Below are 23,426 nucleotides of genomic sequence, written 5' to 3'. Positions count from 1 at the left end.
AAGTAACTGGACTAACCAGCCGTTCTGACAGGCTTGGATGTTTTTCCGTGTTTGTCTACAAGCTGAACAGCAGGCGCATTGGGAAAAGCAAAACTTCCCAGTGACACACAATCACACATCATTACCAGTTTGGCGCTCCCTTAATCCCAACCGCATCTGCGCCAAAGATCTTACTTGGACAACTGGATGTTTTAGGAGATCTAGCAAAGGAATATGGGAACATTTGCCTAACTCATCAACTCAGAACACTGAATTTCTCTGTTCTGGAAGAAAAAATGGGAAATAAAAGCTCTAATTGCTACTTGGTAGCCAAAGGAATTTCGGCAGAGATGCTAAATCCTGGAGAACGCTCTCACCCACAGAAGTCTTTCTTCTAATGCAGAGCAAGAGCATTTCCCTCACCCAAAACTATATCCAGGATTCAAATAAAGCAAAACACCCTCCCCACAAAACCCCACACCTTTGGGTACTTCCAAAGAACAAAAACTTCAATGCTAGTACAGTGCAAATAAAAACTAACTAACAAAAAGTAATAATAATTTAAAAAGCCACAAACCACAATGACCACCATGCAGCAGCAAAAAAATCCTGATATTCTACTAAGAAATATAATTACAACACCCTTTTACTCCATTCCATAACACAATATGCCATCCCAATGCTGATGGATTATTAGTATAATGCAGATTTTTACCATCTTTGCAATGGAATAGCCCTCTATGGTCTAGAACTGTACAGATCAAAGTATATTTCGCTATTTCTTCGTTACGTAGTATAGAGCTCAAAAAATAGAGTTTCCCCCACTTTATAACACAAATAATATTTCAGTGGCAATTATTTCCCGCATTCTTATTTACTGAGTGGACTGATGCATTTGTGGTCTATCTGGACTTCAGCAAGGCCTTTGACACTGTCTCCCATAATATACTCCTGCAAAAGCTGGTAGCCCATGGCTTGGACAAGTGTACTCTACGCTGGGTTAGGAACTGGCTGGAGGGCCGGGCCCAGAGAGTGCTGGTGAATGGGGCTGCATCCAGCTGGCGGCCAGTCACTAGTGGTGTTCCCCAGGGGTCAGTGTTGGGTCCAGTCCTGTTCAACATCTTTATTGACGATTTAGATGAGGGGATTGAGACCATCATCAGCAAATTTGCTGATGACACCAAGTTGGGAGGGAGTGTCGACCTGCTGGAAGGCAGGAGGGCTCTGCAGAGGGATCTGGATAGACTGGAAAAATGGGCTGATTCCAATGGGATGAAGTTCAACAAGGCCAAGTGCCAGGTGCTGCACTTTGGTCACAACAACCCCCTGCAGCGCTCCAGGCTGGGCACAGAGTGGCTGGAGAGCAGTCAGACAGAAAGGGACCTGGGGGTGCTAATTGACAGGAAGCTCAACATGAGCCAACAGTGTGCCCAGGTGGCCAAGAAGGCCAACGGTATCCTGTCCTGTATCAAAAACAGCGTGGTCAGCAGGACAAGGGCAGTGATCCTTCCCCTGTACTCTGCATTGGGGAGGCCACACCTGGAGTGTTGTGTTCAGTTCTGGGCCCTCAGTTCAGGAAAGACATTGAAGTGCTGGAGCGGGTCCAGAGAAGAGCAACACGACTGGGGAAGGGACTTGAACACAAGCCCTATGGAGAGAGGCTGAGGGAGCTGGGCTTGTTTAGTCTGGAGAAGAGGAGGCTTAGAGCTGAGCTCAGCACTCTCTAGAACTACCTGAAGGGAAGTTATAGCCAGGTGGGGATTGGTCTCTTCTCCCAGGCAGTCAGCAATAGGACAAGGGGGCATGGGCTTAAACTCTACCAGGGGAAATTTAGGCTGGATATTAGAAAGCAATTCTTTACAGAGAGAGTGGTCAGGCATTGGAATGGCTGCCCAGGGAGGTGCTGGACTCACCGGCCCTGGAGGTTTTTAAACTGAGATTGGACATGGCACTTAGTGCCATGATCTAGTAAACGGACTAGAGTTGGACCAAGGGTTGGACTCGATGATCTCTGAGGTCTTTTCCAACCCAGTCGATTCTGTGATTCTGTGATTTAGCACCTGGCGTCTGAAAAATAAGGACTTCTATTCAGTAAAATCTGCATGTTTTTTTAATGCATACTTTGAAAAGTGAAAGATATACCTTGAAAACTTTGAAATACCCCTGAAAAATCATGTTCAGAGTTGCAGTATACATAAAATTGCTACATCTTCATCAGAAAGCTGCATTTACAAAGCAATCGCTGTTTACGCCATTCACCGCGCATTAAGTATCACGGCTCAAGTGAAGTTGTATGAAGAAGGATTTACAGGTCAAACTATGCAAATGACTTATTTGTACCTTCAGGCTGTCAAATAACTTTCTTATTTTCACACAATTTTGGGAGGTCGTGGTTTACTGGGATCAATGAAAATACATGTACAGCAAAGGGCTGGGTGGAAAAAGGGAAGATTTTCGAGGATGTGATTTGAAAGTAGGTAACTGTGGAAGCATCCTAGTGTAAATTTTTAACATATTTCAAGACTTACCTCTTGACAGGTATGTACGGTGGTGGGGGGAAGATAAAAATCGCGCTCTGGGCACGGTTATACACTTTCATTTCATGGGTAATGCCAGTTTAAGCTGTTCCCATTTTGCCTATCACAGCGCTGCTTCCCAGCTACGGCAACTGTGCCAGTTTGGGATCAGAAGACTAATACAGGTTTCATATATATAATGTATACACACTGCTGCCTGCCCACTTCTTTTTTAAAATAGATATTAAAATAGTCTTCCAGTAGAGTGAAGAGGCAATAAGAGTGGGAATGACCAGCTGGGAGAACTAAGATGTGTCAGCCAGGATTGCTGCCAAAAGAAATCGGTGTACAATTATCCCGTATTAACTGTTTATTAACAGTGCTGAGCACGGAGCTTTATCAGATTTAACATGCTCTTCTCGAGCTTCCTTCTCAGTATCCATGTTATATGATTTATAATTGTTCTGGAGACCTTTAGGAGTAGCTACCTGCCAAGGGTGAAGAAAGTAAGAGTAATGTTGGAGTTACTGCATCCTAGGGGCACAGAAGCAGAAATCTTTAATTTCCTAAGAGAATTGGGTCCTTAGCTGCCATTAGACACATTTCACCGCGCCCTCCTGTCCTTTCCAACACCACAGTACCACCTCACCACTGCAACTACATAGAAGAAAAATACTTCTAATTGCCAGCTCTCAACTTACAGCGGGCACGTGGATTAATTAACTGAGTTTCTCCAGAAGCACAAGCACCTCTGGGGATGCCGCCGACAACCACGAGCCCCCCCTGGGAACCCCCCAAAGAACTCGGGGAGCAAGGGGGTACGCCAAGATCTTTAGCACTAAAACACGTAGTGAGCTATTTTAAGTTCCTTCCTATATTATATTCCCTCGGGACTCGGTTGCTTTTAGCTTTCAGACTCTAACCTGGGTATCATTAGATTTTTTAAGAGCCCAAGAACCGCAGTGAGCGACTTTTACCAGATTCTTAACCAGACCAAAAAGAAAAGCGCCAAACCAACCCAGCCAGCTCACATGTTTCCTTAATGCACTAATGCAGTCGCTTTTTTCTATTCTTTTTTCAGCCGCGTGACTTATGACTATTAAAAAAACAATAATCCAAATTCTTCACCAGTCAGCTCAGCGCAGTGGCCAAAGCCTCAATGAAACTCCGAGACCACAGATTTAACACAAGTTTTACTAAAACTGTGCCTTAGTAAGTAGCATATTTGTATTGCTACCTCCCATTGCTACAACATCTGTGAGCATATGGCTCTTGTTTTTTTCAAAGGAAAATGACAATGGTTTAAGAAGGAAAAATAAAGCCATGATATATTTACATTTATGGAAAAGAAAAATTAGCTTGGTGACTAAAGTGGGTAAAATCCAGTATTATCATCTTCTGTCTACTGCAATGTTTAGTTTATGGGCCTCAAGTTTAAAAGTTATTAACCAAATGCAATCACAAATATTAAAATTCAGGTGGTGATTTGCCCAGCACACAACTAGCTCACTGTTAAAACTCTTCCTCCTGAGAACTACAATAGTAAAGACACAGGATGTGCAGAGTAACCTCTTCTACCCAGAGACCTCTCAAATAAATCTAGGTTTAAGTAAAACCTCCGTCTTGAATGTGTGATGCACAGAACAGACTTAGATCCTCTCAAGCCCCTGGGATGGGTGGCACTAAATCACACTCACTAGGAACCACTGATAGAAAATCTACTCCCTAGTACTGGAAATAAGAAAAGGCAGGTTAATTTTTATTCCAAGAAAATAATTCACTGGAACATCCCCTCTGGTTAGTCAGAAGGTTTTGCACATCACTGGTGCACAACTAGGAGGTAAAGAAACTGGGAAATGTGACTTCATGCGGTTAAAATGTCAAGTAATGCCAGTGGCTATTAAACGTCCCAGATGTAAAAAGACACAACGCTTTTTTTTGTTGCTGTTTCTGGGAACAAAGGGACATAGAGAATCCTGACCCACCTTCCTCCTCCCTCCCTGCGCTATCTGAGCAGCCCTGGAGGTCTCTGCCATGGACATTATATGCGAGTCTCTTTCAACACAGTGTCCCCCATGCTCAAGCCACCCCCAGAAACGCAGTGGGGTTGGTTTTATTAGTCCCCTTGTCCATCCTGTAGTGCCAGGAGTACAGAAGTTCATACAGAATCACAGAACGGTTTGTGTTGAAGGACCTTCCCAGCTCCCCCAGTTCCCCCTGCCATGAGCAGGGACATCTTCACCAGCTCAGGTTGCTCAGAGCCCCGTCCAGCCTGGCCTGGGATGTCTCCAGGGATGGTTCAGCCACCACCTCTCTGGCCAACCTGGGCCAGGCTCTCACCACCCTCAGGGCCAACCATTCCTTCCTTAAATCTAGTTTGAATCTCCCTTCTTTAGTTTAAAACCATCACTCCTTGTTCTATCGCAACAAGTCCTGCTAAAAAGTCTGTCCCATCCTTCTTATCAGCCCCTTTTAAGGCCAGAAAGGCCATGCTAAGGTCTCCCAGAGCTTCTCTTCTCCAGCTGAACACCCCAACTCTCCCAGCCTGTCCTCCCAGGCCCATGTCCTCGTGTTGGGGACCCCAGAGCTGGCCCAGCACAGACCGGAGCAGAATCGTCTCCTTCCACCTGCTGGGAACGCAGCCCAGGATACAATTTGTCTTCATTTATTGACACTACACAGCGTGCAAGCTTTGATTAATGTGGCTAATTTGCTTCCCTCAGCCCCCGTGCGGAGCAAACGGCCGCTAAGGAGCGGAGCCCAGCTCCCTCGGTGCTGAGCTGGCCCGCGCCCCGAGCTCACTCCGACAGCTGAAAAGGCCATCAGATGCCTTTCTGCTCTTGTTTATTTCCCCTTGTTAACGACAATCCGAGCTGAGTAAAATCCAGTTCACAACGCTCTTTGAATTCTTTCTCCAGACTGAACTCCAGTTCAGTCCAGGTCTATTTCTGTCTCATCTCTCAGTCTGTGTATTTTGGCAACGCTCCCGCCACACTTGTAACGGCGCTGGATACGGAGCTGACACTAAAGAATAGGGCAGGAATCAACATAAGTACAAATTTTACAGCGCTGGTTTGTGATTAATAATCTTAACGTGTTGAAGTTAAATCCTCTTTAAAGCTCCGTTTTTAATTCACAATTTATACGCGGTACAAAGGGAACTTATTTACTGCAACATCAAGCAAAGATTCACTTTGAGCCGCTGCCGGCTGGGAACAGCCGAGCTCCACCATCGGGAGCCTCTGGGCACTGCAGGTTACCCAAGTTTTCCCCAAAGGCTCCTTCTCTTGCCTCACTGAGCTTTGGTTCCCACCACGTACCCAAATGTATCTCACCATAGGAGGGGTCCATAGGATGACTCGCAAAAAAACCCAAAATACAACGCCTTTCCAGAATAAATTATATCAATCCCACGCTGTTGTTTCACAGGGTTACGCTCTTGCGATGCCCTCACGTGGTAAAAGATATTTATTTAAAAAAAAAAAAATCATAGATGGAATGTTGTATCGTATTTCAATGGGTCTGTTGGGGTTTCTTTGACAAGAGGGAGTTAAACGACCTGGGACAAAACAGAACAGCACAACTGTTGGATACAAAGCTCATATACAGCGTGGTAAGTTTTAGGGTTTTTCCTCTGTAGAAGGAGAAGAGAAGCACAAAAAAGACTGTCCTAAAATTCCTTCAGATGCCAGACACAAGCCTTGAAATCTATGGAAAGAAATTTTGCTCTGAAAATGATGAGCAAACCACATTAATTAGTCAATTAACCCTAAACAAAGAGAAAAGACAATAATGAGACTTGAACCACAGACCTCTCTACACTCAGGTAACTAAAACACAACTAAATATGTTTTCCTCAGTTTTCATACCGAGTCACTTGTCTCTCAAAAGAACAAAGGGAAAAAGGCTATTTCTTTAAGAAATGTCTAGAATAAAAATAAGTATCTACGAGACGACATCTTGTGTGTGCATGTGTATACACACATCACCATGTCTATACTATAAAATGCTTTATGGTGTATCCAGTGGCCATCCTTTGAGAATGGAGATTCCCAAGCATAAGAAAACCAAGGTAACCTGGGACCAGCTGTGAGGAAAGAAGTGTCACATTCAGTACAAAACTCTTAGAACCTTGCATATGAACTTACTCTGTACCAAAAATTCTTGTTTTCTTTTTATTAAAAGCGCATCTGCTTTCTTTTTAAGTCCGTGACGGAGTTTTTATTGATTTCAATTACAACAGGCCCCAGCCCCCCTCCAAGTGTTACTCTATAAAGTGACCTGCTAAAGGATTACTACTATAAACCCATTAGAAAGCCAAACGGTTTCCTTTTAGCCATTAGAATTGTAAATACAAATCCCCGTGCATCATTCTAAATAAATGTCCACTTCACAAGAGTAATCCCTGTGCAGCTGACAGAACGTGCAGTTTTACGGCAGATAACACTGTCTGTATACACCGATTATTCACGTGACAATATCGAGCTGTCAATGTTACCCCCAGGGCTCTCACAATGGTGCCTCATATACCGCTGAGGCATCAATTTGTTTGTTAAGTTAAAGCATCTACTTGAAGACATTAGAAGAAGGTCCAGGGGTACCGAGTTAAAGTGAACTTTTTGGTCATTTAAAAAAAAAAAAAAACGATCTATTATTAATTTTAACAGTGAAGACTTTGCAAACAGTTCACTTTATTTCTCTCAAAACTTTCCTCAGAGCACTGTTTATTTTGGTAACCGGCGAGTCAACCGGAAGCAGCTCCGTCCCATCCCTTCACTTTTGCCTGTATCATTTGTCATGGTTTCTAAAAGGCACCAAGAAAAATGTTAAGCAGCAGAAATCATTCAGAAAGGGACAAAAAAGAATGACAGGGAACCAAACGTGAGAAACTGGAATGGCCATGAGGAGCGCCAAGGAGAGGAGAACAGCATCACACAGGACAAAACGTTCCATCTTCCTGCTCTGCAGCATTTCACCTACTTTGTCCTTTGAATCTGGAGGAAGAATCAACACCCAGACCTTGTTCCCCCCCCAGTAGTCATGCAATTAATCTGAGAATATTTGTTAAATAAATCCTGTCGCGCGCAAGTCTTTGATTCTCGCTGTGCTGCCAAGGATTTGGCTGCAAACCAGACATGCTTACTTATCACTTAGGAAAGAGAATCTGCAAATTCACAGGCCCTATGTAAGGTCCATGGCATGTAAAAAATCCCCCAATTCATGTCTCAGCATCATTTCTGCTGACAGACGTTTGGAGTATAAAATCGAGATCGCAGACAGCAAAACACCTTATAATATAACAACATAATTCTAAAAATCAACTGAGGGAAGACTAGAAGAGAAGCAAAGCTGGAAGAGAATTGCGCCCTCGTTCAGAAAGCACCGATTTCAGCTTGTTTGTCCAGCTGTGAAACGGGGACTGTGGGGTGTCATCACCAACAGTTCAACCACACAGGCAAAACACTGTCACCACATCGGTGGCGGAGTCTTAAAACCTCATCGCTCACCTTCTTCATCATCCCGCAGACTCTACCTAAAATCTCTTGCGTATGAGGTTTTTGAGGTAGACCATGCCGCCCTATTAGGCTGAAGGATGTTGCTGGTGTCTCCATGGAAAAGATAAAAACACAAGGATTTAATAAATTGTAGGGATTAAAGCTGATGTTCTGGACTCCGCAGCTTTGCCTGTCACCCCTGGCCACCCTCTGAGCAAGCCAAGCAAGAGCCTTTGCTCACCGCTGGCTCTACAGCGGTGCAATGTCTTCCCTCCGGATAAACTCAGGATTAAGCCACCAGAAGCCGTTTCATGGCTTTGGAAGAATAAAAGGGGAAAGTCATGAGAATATTTCTGCTCTCGACGCAGGTTTGAGGCTTCAGTACTTTTTAGGAAGCTTGTAGAAGAGAGGGAAACATTAAATATCATCTGTGGATTATAAAATTCCACTGAGTTCTACTAGTGTAAAATGCAAGCACACTCCTGACTAATTCAAAAAGCAGATGTGAGGAGGGGAAAAAAACCAGAAAGATGAGAACTTTTATACCCTAAACAAAACAGTCCTTTTCATTTCACATGAGGATAACTTGAATAGGTTAAACAGGGCTGCATCATGCAGAACCCTTGTTTTCTGTTCGCTCATCTCTTAAAATTTGTTTGAAACGACACCACTACTTCTGTTTAGGTAGAAATTAGCTTTGACTAACTCACTGGCCTTGATAACTCATTTGCCTTCATCTCTGTATTTCCCAATTTCACCTTCTGCCTGGCCTAGTCAAATAAAACTCAGATTTACTCAGCTGACTCCTGAAAAAAACAAAGAACTCTCCCATCGAAATACAATAATCACTAAATAATTACAAAAGTTACTGTTCAGGACTTATTACATTTTAAAAATCCATCCAGAGACCTGGACAGGCTGGAGAGTTTGGCAGGGAGAAATTTGATGCAATATAACAAGGGCAAGTGTAGAGTCTTGAATCTGGGCAGGAACAACCCCAGGTTCCAGTGTAAGTTGGGGAACGACCTATTGGAGAGCAGCGTAGGGGAAAAGGACCTGGGGGTCCTGGGGACAGCAGGGTGACCATGAGCCAGCACTGGGCCCTTGTGGCCGGGAAGGCCAATGGTACCTGGGGTGGGTTAGAAGGGGGTGGTCAGTAGGTCAGAGAGGTTCTCCTGCCCCTCTGCTCTGCCCTGGGGAGACCACACCTGGAATATTGTGTCCAGTTGTGGCCCCTCAGTTCCAGCAGGACAGGGAACTGCTGGAGAGAGTCCAGCGCAGCCACCAAGATGCTGAAGGGAGTGGAGCATCTCCCGTGTGAGGAAAGGCTGAGGGAGCTGGGGCTCTGGAGCTGGACAAGAGGACACTGAGGGGGGACTCATTCATGGGGATCAACATGGAAAGGGGGAGTGTCAAGAGGATGGAGCCAGGCTCTTCTTGGTGACAACCAATGACAGGACAAAGGGTAATGGGTACAAACGGGAACACAAGAGGTTCCACTTAAATATGAGAAGAAACTTCTTCCTGGTGAGGGTGGCAGAGCCTGGTCCAGGCTGCCCAGGGAGGTTGTGGAGTCTCCTTCTGTGCAGACATTCCAACCCGCCTGGACACCTTCCTGTGTAACCTCATCTGGGTGTTCCTGCTCCATGGGGGGATTGCACTGGATGAGCTTTCCAGGGCCCTTCCAACCCCTGACATTCTGGGATTCTGTGAAAATTAGAGCATTTACCGTGATTACTGTTTTCAATAAATTGCTCAGCCTGTTTATACAACACAGCACAAAGCTTTCTTCTTTGGCGAATTTGGATCTGCAGCCTTGAAGCCGTCAAGCTCAAAAACACCAACTCACTGAACATGAAGGTGCTTTGAAACACGCTCTGACAATTAAGGGGTAACCACTGAGATTTTTGTCACTCAGCACCGCTGGCGAGTACGAATAAGGGGTGATCTACAGCAGCTGAGGTTTGCTCTCAATTTACAGCATTTTCAGCTGCTCTGTTATCAAGTGGTTTAGCATAGAATACAGAACAATTTATTTTAATTGTGAGAGCTTTATAAGATTCCAGTAGTGCTAGAAAATAAAACTAATCCAAAATCTCTACATCATAAAAAAATAGAAAGGAAAGAAAATAATTTCCAATAGACTGTATGAATAAATAACTTGAGTGCCCCAAATTGCCACACATCTGTGTCCAGCTCATAGTCGTCTTTTCTAAGAAGAAAGCACGAGGATACGAGCTGATGTTTGTGCTACAGCTGCTCACGGCTTCTCACGTGCGCCTTAGCTCCCGCATCCAAAAGAAGGCTCAAAACCACAACACAAATATGTCGTTTTAACGGCATTCACAAAGCAGCATGAAGTTTCTACACACATTAACAGTCAGGTGAACTTTCTGGAACACTAATGCCAAGGAAGCGCATGACTAACTCTCTTTAAATAACAGTCTGTTGTGCAGGATCGAGGAACCATCTGGTTTTGCAAACTGCTGAAGACTGTCACTATGTGGAATTTAGGAGAGATTCAGGTACAGACATGACTAGTGATTCAGTCTTTCTGTGAAGCTCTTCGGGTGTCTGCAGGACAAAACGGCATCCGAATGATTACGACTACCGCTCAGGTTTAAATCACTAGTTCTGCCAAAGGTTCTCTTTGTTACCCGAGGCAAATCTCTAGGGCCTTGCTCAGAAAAACACTGGGGCAGAGGTGAAAATCATACAAAAAAAAAATCAATAGAATATATACAAAAATATACTTAATAGTTTTGCTTAACCACAGATGGAGCTTGTTTGTGCCCAAGGTCTCCAAATGATGAAGGAGCTGGTGTTTCCAGCCTCCCATCCTTTCTTTATCCCTGGAGTAAGAGCTGGATATTCTGGGCAGGATTATTTACTCTCATATGAAGGTAGAGAGTCTGTAAATGTAAAAGTCCAACTATATAGACATTCAGACAAGTGTTAGGGATTCGTTTCTGGTACGATTCTATGGACAAAGACCCCAATGTACCAGCTAAACACATAAACACAGATAAAACTGTCCGAACGTCTTACCTTAATAATAAACCCAATTCATCTAACAGAATAACTAACTTAGGTGAAATTCCAGATCTCTCTCACACATGGTAAATCAAAATACTCTGTAGTAAAGTTCTACAAAGCTAGCGTAATGTCAGGAAATACAAACAAACCCAGGAAAAATTTAATTCTCATTCTCTGAAGTCGCATCTTACATTTACCGAGCTCTTTCAAACATGTTATGTTGCTGATTAACAGCAATGCCTCAAGGCGTAACCTTTTTCTGATCTTTGGAGACCAAAACTGCTTTGAAATGTCACCGAGGCACACAGTTGTAACTCAATAATAACATTGGGGAGCACCCTATAATTTAAAACACTGCACTTCTGATGGACAAAATGGAATCAATAGGAGAAGCGTGATGACTGCAGATCCTATCCTGAGTACAATGAAACTTCAAACAGTGCTGAGAAAATGAAAACTAGTTGATCTAACGAAAACCAGACCCTGCTTAACTAAGCTTTCAACAAGGAAATTTCAAATTTCACCTACGTTGTTACTCTTGGAATTTGGGAAAGTAGGAGGAGCCAGCAAGGTCTGAAGAGGAGATGTGAAAGGAAATTTGGGAAATATGTAATATTTAGCAAATTAAGAAAGCAGACAACCAAAGCCAGACTCTGATCTCACTTCTACTGGTGTAAATCCAAACTAACATCACTGACTGTAATGGAATGGCACTGGATTTACTCCACGATAACTGAGAACAAAACCTGTTCAATGAGACAGAATATCAAAGTGGAAAAAAATGGCTTTTATATCTACACAATGGGACATTTCATTGCAAGTAACTAAGAAACTGTTTAATGCTATGTAGCTACAACACAAAAGGTGAAATGGGCTTGAGCCACCACAGAAATATCCACAGCCAAAATATAAATTTCTGAAGTTTGAAAGGTTTTACGCACTCCAAATCTGCCACTAAAAAAAGCTTTATGAAAATTAAAGAGTTAATTCAAGACAAGCTTCACTTATTTAGGGCTTTTTTTTGTTTGCTGGGTTCATCTCAAGCCATATTCTTTCCAGAACAAGACTCATCCCCGTGAAGCAGGAATGCGACAGCACCTCCGAAGTTGCTCCCCTGGTGCCCTTTACAGAGGTAAAGTCATCCCTTCCTACCACTTGCTAAACCCAAGCTCAGCTCCACTCGCCACTCGGGAGAATTTCTGCACCTTCCCTCTAAAAGAAAAACCAGGGGCTTGTACCAGCATAAGCGGCTGTGCCGAACCACCAAGAGCTTCAAAGATTTGCCTGAAGTGATTAAATTGCCAAATTCTTTAGAACACAATTTAGCCAACACGCATTATTTTTATCTTCGTTTACCACGGTTCACTTCAGGTAACAGAATGATATTTAATTGCACTTTCAAGGGTGGAGAGAGGGCTGAATTTCTACAGTAATGACACGATCATCACTTTTCACACCCTAAGCACGAGTAACAACAGCAACAAGTAGAACAAAGCTCCATACACAAAGCAGCCACATTCTTTTCCCCCATTGTCAGCATTCAGAGAGACTGTCCAGATTTGCACACGCGCACAGATCCTGCATAATTCAACCTTTACAGTTCAATTAAGCTCATTAGCACGAGGGACACTCGTTCCATCCCCCTGCAGCCGAACAAACCTACTTGTGGCTAACGCAGCACTTCTTTCTGAGCAAGAGTATTTTGCCTTTAGCAGTAACACGTTTCATCACCAGGATCCTGCCTGTGTATGCGAAAGACAGTCCAGACTGCCAAGAACCGTGGAGATAAAGAAGGGGAGTGCTGAGAAGGGGCACTGAACCTCGGAGGGAAAAGGGTCAGTGGAAATTTTGAGGAAGGGATGGGTTGAAGGCAGAGACAACGAAGATAAAAAGATGTGGGAGTCTGACAGATGAGGAAAGAAAGGAAAAGGAGAAGTAAACATTTCAGGGACAAATAAGCGATTTGCGGGTTTGTGGTTAACACAGAGGACTGTGACTCGGGAGTCAGTCACATGAATTCCCTCTGCTTTGCTTTCAGCTTACGTAAAATTCAGAAGGGGAAGGCATCACAAAAACAACACCAAAAAAAGCTGTAGGAAAGCAGTGGCGAGGTTACCCCCAGCAGTGCACACCTCCTCTTCCTTCAGCCGTCTGTCCTGGGGGCTTGGCTCTGCTGGGCTTCTGGTACCCTAACTCTGGTAAAAAACAGCAATTAGCGTGTGCACAGCGATGCTAGAGATCTCTAATTAAAACCACACTGTCATTGTGTTGGTGCTGTACAAGCCAAGTAGCATAAAATGGAAAAGAAGAGCCACAACACAAAGTGACTTGCCCAAAGACTGGTAGCGATTGTAGTCTCTCTACCTGGGTGCTCCAGCTCTTTTACCTAAAACCACGTGCTTGGCCTAACTACTGACCTGGATACAGCCCAAAAAACTCGCTCTGATACAGTAGTTGTGAAGTCACAATCTCTTGAGGATCTTAGTAATCAGAAATATAAATTAATATGGGGCATAAATTACAGTATTGCCAGCTGTTCTAGGGGGGAGACTTCATTTTTAATCCTCTGCTTCTTCTGTTCCTCAATAAATTATTAGTGCAAAAGCATCCTAGTTCAGTGAACTAACCAAGACCTCGCTAACTAAACAAAAAGGCCTGTCCTTTGGAAAACAGACTCGGACATACCATTGTACAGCTTAAGAGAACTCAGGAAATGTTTCAGTGATATTCAGCATCCCCAGAGACACTTAACTTCAGCTCATGAAAATACACTGATGTCCAAAGCATGAAAATTGCCATGGCTTCCTGCTCACACCCGCAGGCTACGAATCCAATTTAAAGGGGATGGCAGGAATCCAGCAGTAACCTATAGTCACAGATTGGAGCTGCTATCCTGAGCAAACACACCAGACGTTTAGCTGGGACGACAGCAACACGAGACATTCCTTCGTTTCCAATTAATTATACAAACCCACCCCCACTCACTCCACTCCAGCAGGGTTTTTCCAGCCTGAAAACCTGGGATCCCTTCCACTTTTGGTTACGTCTCATTGCGAATAAGGTCTACTGCTAAGAGCTGTAATTTATCCTATAAAGTTGATATGTGTCTTCATATTTTGTCGTCCTACGGCTGGGAAAAACCAGCGGAGGAAGGAAGCGTCACAACTCCCGTGAAAACACTGAAATGGAGAGATAAAGCTCATTCCCTCGCAATCGCAGCTCTGCGACAGGCTCCGCACCACGAGGGGCCTTTCACAAGAGGACACCTCGAACAAAGCGCTTAAAACTCTCTCTGCACAAAGCTCACACATCCAGGCTCATTCTAGCAGTCCTGCTGTGCTACACCCAGGCTCTGAACCTGATTTCACACACTAACCGTTGTGTTACCATATGGGAAGGAAGCTGCTGCTCCAGAGCAAACAGATGAGACTAATAGGGAGACATCACCCGACATAAATCCAACACGCTCAATTATCTTTCGTTGCATGTGATGTATGTGGCTTCTTGGCTCGGTGTTTGGGAACATGTCATTTTCAAATATGCATATATTTTACCAGCGGCATTTTGCAGACTGAAATCCGCGGCTAAGTATATTGTAGGAAAAGGGCTACAAGTCGAGCAGAGCTGGAAAGGGGCACACAGTGTCTCTGTGAGGAGGAGAACCAGGGATGCCAAACAAAATTAAGATAGAGAAGTCCATGGGATACAGCACAATAAGTTAACTTCAAAAATATGCACAGCCCGTTTACATTTGCAATACACACTAACAATGTGCATCCCAGTCCACGTGTGGCTTATCCCCATAGAGACCAGCAGTCTCGTAGCTGCCGGTGTTACCCCTTGCGCTCACACAGAGGAGGTTTCTGCTGAACAGCCGAGGTTCTGATCCTGCTGACAACCCGCAGCAAGGCGTTCTCCTTAAGCACATTGTTAGGCACCCAGTAACACCCTCTGCAAAGTGGAACCACAGAGGCCCCTCAGCTGTTGCTGGAGCTGCCTCTGAGCATGGCCCAGTTTTGGCTCAAAATGCCCAACCAGGGGAGGTTCTCCAGCAGGGCTGAGGTTTGGGGTCAGATCAGAACCAGGGAGAACATCATCACCTATTCCCCCACGCGAACAAGGCTCATCTAAGCACTCGGTACCCATATGGTAGGATGACAAACAGTATAAAAATGAATCTCGGTGAATATTATTTGGACACTCAGCCCCAGAGCAGGAAAAAGTCAGAAAGCAGAAAGCCTCTCACTTGATTCCACATCTCCTAAATTCGAGTTTTCAGCTGAACTAACCTTTGCTCCCTCTGCAGCCAGCGAAAGGAAACGACACCTCCAAAGAATAGTTAAAAACTCACAAGCAGTGAATTGCTTCATAAAGGTGACAAATTATTTTTGCTAATTACAGCGAGAGCCTTTGGGTAACGAGTCTCCCAGATGAGGTTCTTCAGTGAAGTGCCTGAAGTGGAATGGGGTGAATCCTGTCCTCAACGTCATGGCTTCGTGTATCTTGACATACTATAACATCATCCCGTTCAAGTGGTTCAGGAACATTAAGTTGTTGTGCTGCTCTTCTGGCAAAGCCAAGGAAAAAGCTCAGATCGCATCTATGGTTACCAACATGTTCTTCAAAAGGAAACAAGAGAGGTTTAACCATGGAGCACAAGGGATGTGTGTGACCTAAACCACCCTGATCCCACTTCAAAATGTAACCTTGCAAATTATCCCTAGGCAAAATGCAAATCTTGCATGCAGAGTCCACCCGACAACAACTGCGTTGCATGAATTCACAACTGGCATAACTGGAGGATCTCATAGATCAGATCTGAGAGCTACGTACCCAGAGCAGGAAATTCTAAACACTGGCAATTGTTATAAAAAATGAATTATATTCAACAATGCAATTGAGGGGTAAACCATGTTCTCCCAGCAGTAGTAAAGAAAGCATATAAAGCAGCCAGCCCAGAGCACATTTTATTAAATCCATCCTATTTCTTCTAACAGAACTGTTGATTACCAAGGCACGGCGAGCTGATCAAGTAACACCATCTCTTTCAACGGAGAAATTGTTTTGCCATTTGCAAACTGAAAAACATATGTTCCCAATATTTTCTGATGTACGCGTCTCCGTCAAAACCAAAGCCCACGGCACATGCCAAAAATCAAATAAGCGACTGGAAAATATATACTGACTGGCATCAGAGGGCTTTCTCCTTTTCCGTACTCCTTAATCCGGAGCGATGCAGCGCAGCACATGCAGCGAGGATGGAGGATCTCAGGGGCTCGGTTTCAACAGCCTCCAGGTCTTGGGTCTTCTTCCTTCACTCTTCTCCAAGAACTCAAGCTCCTCTCTTCAGTGAAGGCATTTGCTATTAAATTCACACCGCAGGTGTTGGTTTTTTAGAGTATCTTCTAGCATCGCTGCTTTAAAAGAGCAAGGTTGGCATTTCAAGAGGCAAATATTCTCTGGGTGGACTCCTTGCCAGCTTCTAGAACACTAGTGCCTCGGTTAGAGTGAGATAAATATGTATATAATATTCATGCATCCTTATTTGTTTCATTACTGTGAATCCTCGGAAAATAACTGTTTTCTCCAGGTGAGAAAAGACAGAATATATCGATCTCAGGGAAGGACAGCTTAGTCATAGCTTTAAAAACGCTTGAGGATCTGCTTTTTATAAGTCATTACAAGGTTCAATTGTAGGCATTCAAACCAATTCAATAGATGCACACATCAAAACCCACTCTTTTCTTTCCATACCATAGGGCTCCCATCAAGACTCGTAGCCAATGTGGCCTATTGTTAAACAATTATTGTCCTGAATAGGATTAACTTGGCTTCTATACATGACTTTGTGTGGCAAAACAAGCTACTGCAACTTCTGAGAAATAAACTGAAAGTGGGAGGAAGAAGAAGAGAAGGGATTAAACCATATTCACAGGACACAGTGAAACAGGCTGCGCAGTCACTTTTATCTGGGGTGAGGGTTCACCGGCTTTTCGGTTTCACTGGCACCAGCTTCATCACCTTCTAATCTGGTTCAGTGCTGTGTCGTATTTACTTTGAGATCGATCAGCAAATAGCTAAAGTAACACAAATAATGGGGCAGCAACCTCTAATGGGAAGGTGGGGACACATTTTTCGTGCAGAACGGCAGCGGCTGAAATTCCCACTGAATTTGGGAGTGAACTTAAAACTCTGTGCAAGTATTTGCTGTATTGTTACATACCTAATGGTTGAGTTTGCAATGCCACTGAATAGCCACTGCTGTTTGGGATGCACCATATGAAGTACCCTCCATGTAAACTCCAGGAGCTCCAGAGAACAGGCGTACGCTAAACAGCAAGGCTCATTTGCTAAACGACATCAGCAATAATTACCAGGACAGAAAAACACTGGGATGCGTTACTGATGAGCTACAGAGCTTTCCACGTAATCATCACCACTTGGAGCTGGGGAGAGCAAAGCAAAATAGGACAAGTAGCTTCTGTGAGAGTTCAGCAGGCAAAAATGTCAAATGTTACATGAAAAATAATTCATAATGCAAAATCGAGGAGAATGAAATCTTTCAGGATTATCACTTTTTTTCCCCTCAGCAAAAGACGATCTCCATTGTATCTTCCAGCCAAAGAAAGGATAAAATCCTTTCCCTTGCAAAAAAGGTTCAGGAAGCAGTAGGAAAATTTACCGCTGTGCGTATCTTCAGGGCTTGACAGGCAGAGTTAAGACAATAGAAAAATAAGTGTAAGTGATGCTCTAATAGGCTTTTGGATGATGTTACATTTCTGCCCTGTCTCAAAGACTTTAGAGCTTCTGGCACTGGCAATACCACCCCCCGTAATCCACTTAAACAGCCACTTTTTGAAGGACCCCAGAGAAATCCTTCCAGAGGATGAAGGAAATAGACATGTAATCCCACAGAATTGATTTTACAGATACCACAATGTCTCTGTTAAGGAAAACAACAAGGTTTCAGAACACTCATGGCACATATGGTCAGTACAGTCATCACTGAAGTCTCAACAGAGATGGAAAACATCTGTAGGTGCTTTAGACTTTTAGTACTACACAATAATGACCAACTTAGAGTTGGTCACTGTTGTATAGTATTGGTGACTGTCAATCAACCAATGACAGTAACAGTAAAACTTAGCAGTAACAATAATAAAGAGGCAGTATATGAGCCCTAAGGATGCACTATTTCCTGCTGCAATTGTCAACGGTGAAATAATAAGCAATAGTAACACTTCAACAGTTGTAGCACTAAAGGGCAGAATTAACGGTTATTACGCCCAGTTCTGGTTATTATTTGTCTTCAGACATACCAAGACAGCACCCAACAGTTGTGAATTTACACTGAGTCTCCTAAAAGTGAAAGAAAAGCTCAAAACTTGGACTTGTACTCATTACTGCTGTCACTGTGTATCTAAAGAAGGCCAAAATAAACTGACCTCAAAAAAAAACACCTTACACAACCTTCAGTTTTCCAGATAGGATTTCCAGAAATGTCTGGGGCCACCAAAGAACACTATAAGATGAGTATTTGAATGATGTGGGGAGAATAAATTTATTTGCCTATGAGCTTACTCTTAGCAGAGTTGGGGCAACGATTCGCCTTCTTTCCTATGAAAACGGGATTTTGCCAAGTACCAGTGTTTGCAAAACGTGCCCACAGGAACTTCATTGGCAAGCAGTTTATTCCTCCTTGCCAACCTAAGAATTAGTCTAGTTCAACTATTAGACAGCTCTCAAACAGTTTTACCTGCTGAGAAAGGTATATAACAGACTAAACTCAAGCAAGTGCTATCACTTACCCACAAAAGCAACGACACCAGAACAGAACTGCAAGGGGACAGCACAGCAGGTGCCCCCAGCCCTTGGATTAATACAAACGTCACTTCTGTGGTGCTGGAAAACTCGGATACTGGTACAGAAGATCTCCCTGCTTTGGAAACTGCAACCACACAGCTTCTCCACAGCTATTTTCCTGTTCTTTAGTAAAATTAATCCCAAGTCTCGAAGCATTTCTTCCCCCACCCAAAGGAACAAGAAGACAATGATCATCATCTTCAGGTGACACCAGAAGCACCTTTTGATTCCCTCTGAATGGGAAAAGGTTTCAGACAAGTGGTTTATATCTAAGACCTCCGGCCTTTGCCTGAAAATTTTCACAGATACCATGAACCTGAGAGTCAAAGACCTCAAGTGACAGAAGAAAACAGTGTAAGTTGAGCAGGGGGGAGGTTTTATCGCTATACTCGGAGGATAAACTATTTTTCATTGCTCACAAGTGTCTTTTTCAACACAGAAGTTAACATGCAAAGGAAAGCTTGTACTTCTGCTCCTGCACACAGCTTTCCATCTCCTTTTACTATCCATTTGTATAACAAATATCAGGAAGTATGAAAAATTTTAATTCCGTTAATAGCCTAATTTTAATTTCTTATGTTCCTCCTCTGGAAAAACCATTATGTCTTCTTCGTTATAACTATAAAAAATTAAGAACACCCAAAACACAACTATCAAAGCTGCAAACCCCGAGGTTCTCAGACCTTTCATATGACCTTCAGAACTTGTTCCAAGCTTGTACATGGCTCAGCAGCCTGGGCGTTGTTATGGATATAGCACTGCAGGTCTGTTCAATGAAGGAGACTCCAGGTTGTGAAGTTCAACATCACGATTTGCCTTTACTCCGTGATATAATCAGAGCTTTACTCTCAAATAAAAGAGAAACGGGATCAAGGAAAAATAGGAAGTATTTCTAGCTCTCCTATTTTTTACTACGTGACCCTGGGTGGATGACTTCAGTTCAACACTGTGTTCCCATCTCAACAAAGCAGTATTAACATTTTCCCTCGTCTCACACAGATAATATGTTGCCTACCTGATTTGTAATAAAAAGAGTTAAGAGATGCCCATATCAGAGACCTGCAGACTTGCAGAGTATTAACAGGAAAACACCATCCTGTGCACTAGGAAGTCCAGAGGTTATATATTCCCTGCATTCTTCTTGTAATTGAAATTAATTACTTGGGTTCGGTCTATAAAATAGTCATTCACACCAAAGGAATGCTCGATTAAATGACGCGGAGACAAAGTTATTGCTGCTATAATTCCATTAGCTTTACAGAAAAATACTAGGGCTGAATTTGTCCTCTTAGGCTTATTTTCCATTCCAAAATTCCTTCATGGCATAAAGAGAAAATAGAAAAGCTGGCCACAGACGTTAAATAAAGACATTCTGAGTCCAGTCCCATTTCCACGGGATACAATGGGAGTGAGTTAGTAGGAGATCAGGACCCACAACACGCAACTACAAAAGCATTTGCTGATCTTAACCTTTAGCTCCAATTCAAAATTTTCCTGTGCCAACTCTTCTTAATTTGGGACATGATTTTTTTACTCCTTCGGTTTTTCCATTGAACACAAGAGATTTCTTTGTCAACAGCCCTTTTCACTATCTACAAAACTTCTCTGCTCATGTTTAGGCATCGAAAAACCACAACAGAAAACCACAACACACATGGAGCAGGATCCAAAACAAAAGGCTTTTTCTAACGGGAGATCTCAGCACAGATGATTCAGCGCTATGGGAACATGAAACCCATCACACGTTTCTTCTGTAGATCCCAAGTCTGGGCTATGCCCAAAACCTCAGGTTCAAGGCTACAAAACACACTAGTTAATTATTAGTAGTTTACCAAAATACCATAGTCTGAGCAAAATATCACTACAGTAGCCATGACACTACATTTAAATCCACCATTGAAGACCACAATATGTTGTTATATCACAATGCAGCGTTAATACCCTGTTTCCCCCAAAATAAGACAGGGTCTTGTATTAATTTTTGCTCCAAAAGATGCATTAGGGCTTATTTTCAGGGGATGTCTTATTTTTCCATGAACAACAATCTACATTTATTCTTGAACAAAAAATAAAAAATTAACATTTATTCAAAAGAGTCATGTCATCACATTGTGTCACATCTGTCCTGCTGCATTCTATCACTAATTAATTTTACTTTTTAACATGTATAGCTGCCTGGACACTACTTAAATTGACTTTTTAATGAACTGTAACTAGGGCTTGTTTTTGGAGTGGGGCTTATACTTTGAGCATCCTCAAAAAAAAATCATGCTAGGGCTTATTTTCAGGGTAGGTCTTATTTTCGGGGAAACAGGGTAGGCAGCACTTTGGTAACAATGTAGTCCACTAGAATATAGGAAGATTTTTAAATAACTCAAATTACTTATAATTCAGATGTACCTTGCACGATGTAAAGGATTCTTGCATAGTTTTGATGAACACACTCTCCTTACGGTGCTTAGAAAGCACTTGAGCTGTTTCACTAATTAGTACTAATCAAGCAGCACCGCAAAACGAATGACTGCGGCACTGTTCAGAATACACCGTGCAACATAAATTAGGAAAACAATGGAGTTAAAAGCCAAATCCACATCAACCTTAAATTGTAATTACCCACCAATAAACAGTGTATCTGGATCAGGACAGCTTTATACAAAGAGAAGCTCCTTGGAGCTGAGGTCCAACCATGTTACACTCCTGGTAGAGTCCCATTGGCCTCGTGGACCACGGAACGTCACAAAAATGGGAAGAAAAAATTATCTGTGGGGCAGCCACATATAAAGGTCTTTTTTTTTTTAAGAAAAAGTATCAATTGGACAAACAACCAGACAGCTTGGGAGGGGGAAGAAAAATAATCCCATGCTCATCAATTTAGTTGAGCAGTCTCCAGAAAGAACACCACTAGGTAAATGAACTGGACACTGTGACATACAAGCCAAGCAATATTTTTGTTATCAGGTTACTTCTCTACAGATTCAAGAAAGATGTTGAAGAACTGGTCACAGCAGTATTTCTTGCATTTTCTTTTCAAGTCCCTAGGCTTAGTCATCAGATGTAAAATACCAGATTACCAGCAGCCTCAAATGCTACATCCGTAAAATTCAAGACGCTGGGATTGTGTTGCGCCCTTCTAAGAAGGACGCAGAGAAATAGTTTTCATAGATTAAGACAAAACTCAGTTTAAAATTGTACATTCTCCACTTTCAAACAGCTTTATGACCTCACAAGTTATCCATCACGCTAAAACGTATGGCTGCCTCCGGCTGCGCAAGGGAAGTTGGACTTCCATATAGAGACGTGTAACAGGATCCACCAACGTATGTTTGCCAGCAGTTCTTTGTTGCACAGGTCAGCTCTCCGCAGGTTTAAGTTTCAGCTGCTCTACTGAATGAAATCTAACATTTGCCAAGGAAAGAGATCTCCTGTGGAAAAAGAGGGAATGGGGGAGGAGGCAAGGAAGCAAGAAGTCTGCAAGGGGAAAAATGTGTATTAAGCAGGGGAAAACAGCAGAGGATTTGCTGCTGGTGAGGTATGTGCAGCTCGAGAAGGTGGTGATAGAAAAGCTGGGACGTGTTTCTCCTGAGGATGCACAAGAACAAGGGACCATCTACACAAACCTGAATCACTTTGGTGTGGGAAGATGTAGAGTGTGGTTATGGATAGACAAATAAAATCAAAACACTCCAAACACATCAAGTTGAGTTTCTGCCCCGTGCAAGTGGAAGCTCCTAGGAGAGCTTGATTTTCCAAAAGGACATAAGAGTTTTACGCTCTACACTTGACCAAAATATTTTCCTTCTTGCTTTCTTCTCTGGCATGATGCTTTCTAAGTCCCACATATGTTTGTTCCGTAAAACAACAAAAAGATAAAGAGGGGAAATAAACAAGTGACACCAAAGTTGAGAACAGGAAGGTACATAAAAAGCCCCTTTTGCCATAGGACACTCTGACACCACAGTGATGAACTCTACAAGCTTATAAACAACAAAACCGCAAAATTTGCAAAGACAAGTTATTCTCAAATTTTCCAGGCATTTGGTTTAAGGTATTTATAACAATAGCAAACACGTGACTTGTAGGCAGAAGTATCTGTGACTGGCGGGAAACAGAAGGGCTGTCTGTTTTTCTTTGATGACATCCCTGCAAAAATTGAAATCTTAAGAATTGATTTCTGGAATATCATACTCTGAGATGTTCCATGCAAACTAGAACCAGAATTGCTAATTTCAAGGGCCTTCCTTCCCCTCTTTGATTTTTTTTTTCCCCTAATTTTTTTTTTAAAAAGGGGTTTTTACTGCATGGTACAGCCTGGGGCATCCTGTTCCTATTTCCTCTTCCAGTCATCACAAGGTATTTGACAAGGAAAGAGGAAGAAAGCCAGAGAAAAGGGATAGGAAAACAATAGAAAACAGATGCTGAAAGAGAGGAACACACAACATACAGCAGAAAGAAAAGAGGTAGAATGAGGGAAAGAAATATCGACCCAAACTAAGAAACACACCATGTAAAGCTTCTGGATCATTTCAGTGCAAGGTTC

The 23,426-nt window shown here is 42.9% G+C and overlaps 1 protein-coding gene across 2 annotated transcripts in view; it reads right to left on the bottom strand.

Annotated features, from left to right (window-relative positions):
* The window catches only part of HMCN1 (hemicentin 1), a 186,274-nt gene that overhangs the window by 161,880 nt on the left and 968 nt on the right, over positions 1 to 23,426 (bottom strand). The gene's annotated exons all lie outside the window — the stretch shown is intronic.

The sequence above is a fragment of the Columba livia genome, chromosome 8 (genome assembly GCF_036013475.1).
Source record: "Columba livia isolate bColLiv1 breed racing homer chromosome 8, bColLiv1.pat.W.v2, whole genome shotgun sequence".
Classification (NCBI taxonomy): domain Eukaryota; kingdom Metazoa; phylum Chordata; class Aves; order Columbiformes; family Columbidae; genus Columba; species Columba livia.
This window is presented reverse-complemented; position numbering and strand designations above follow the sequence as displayed.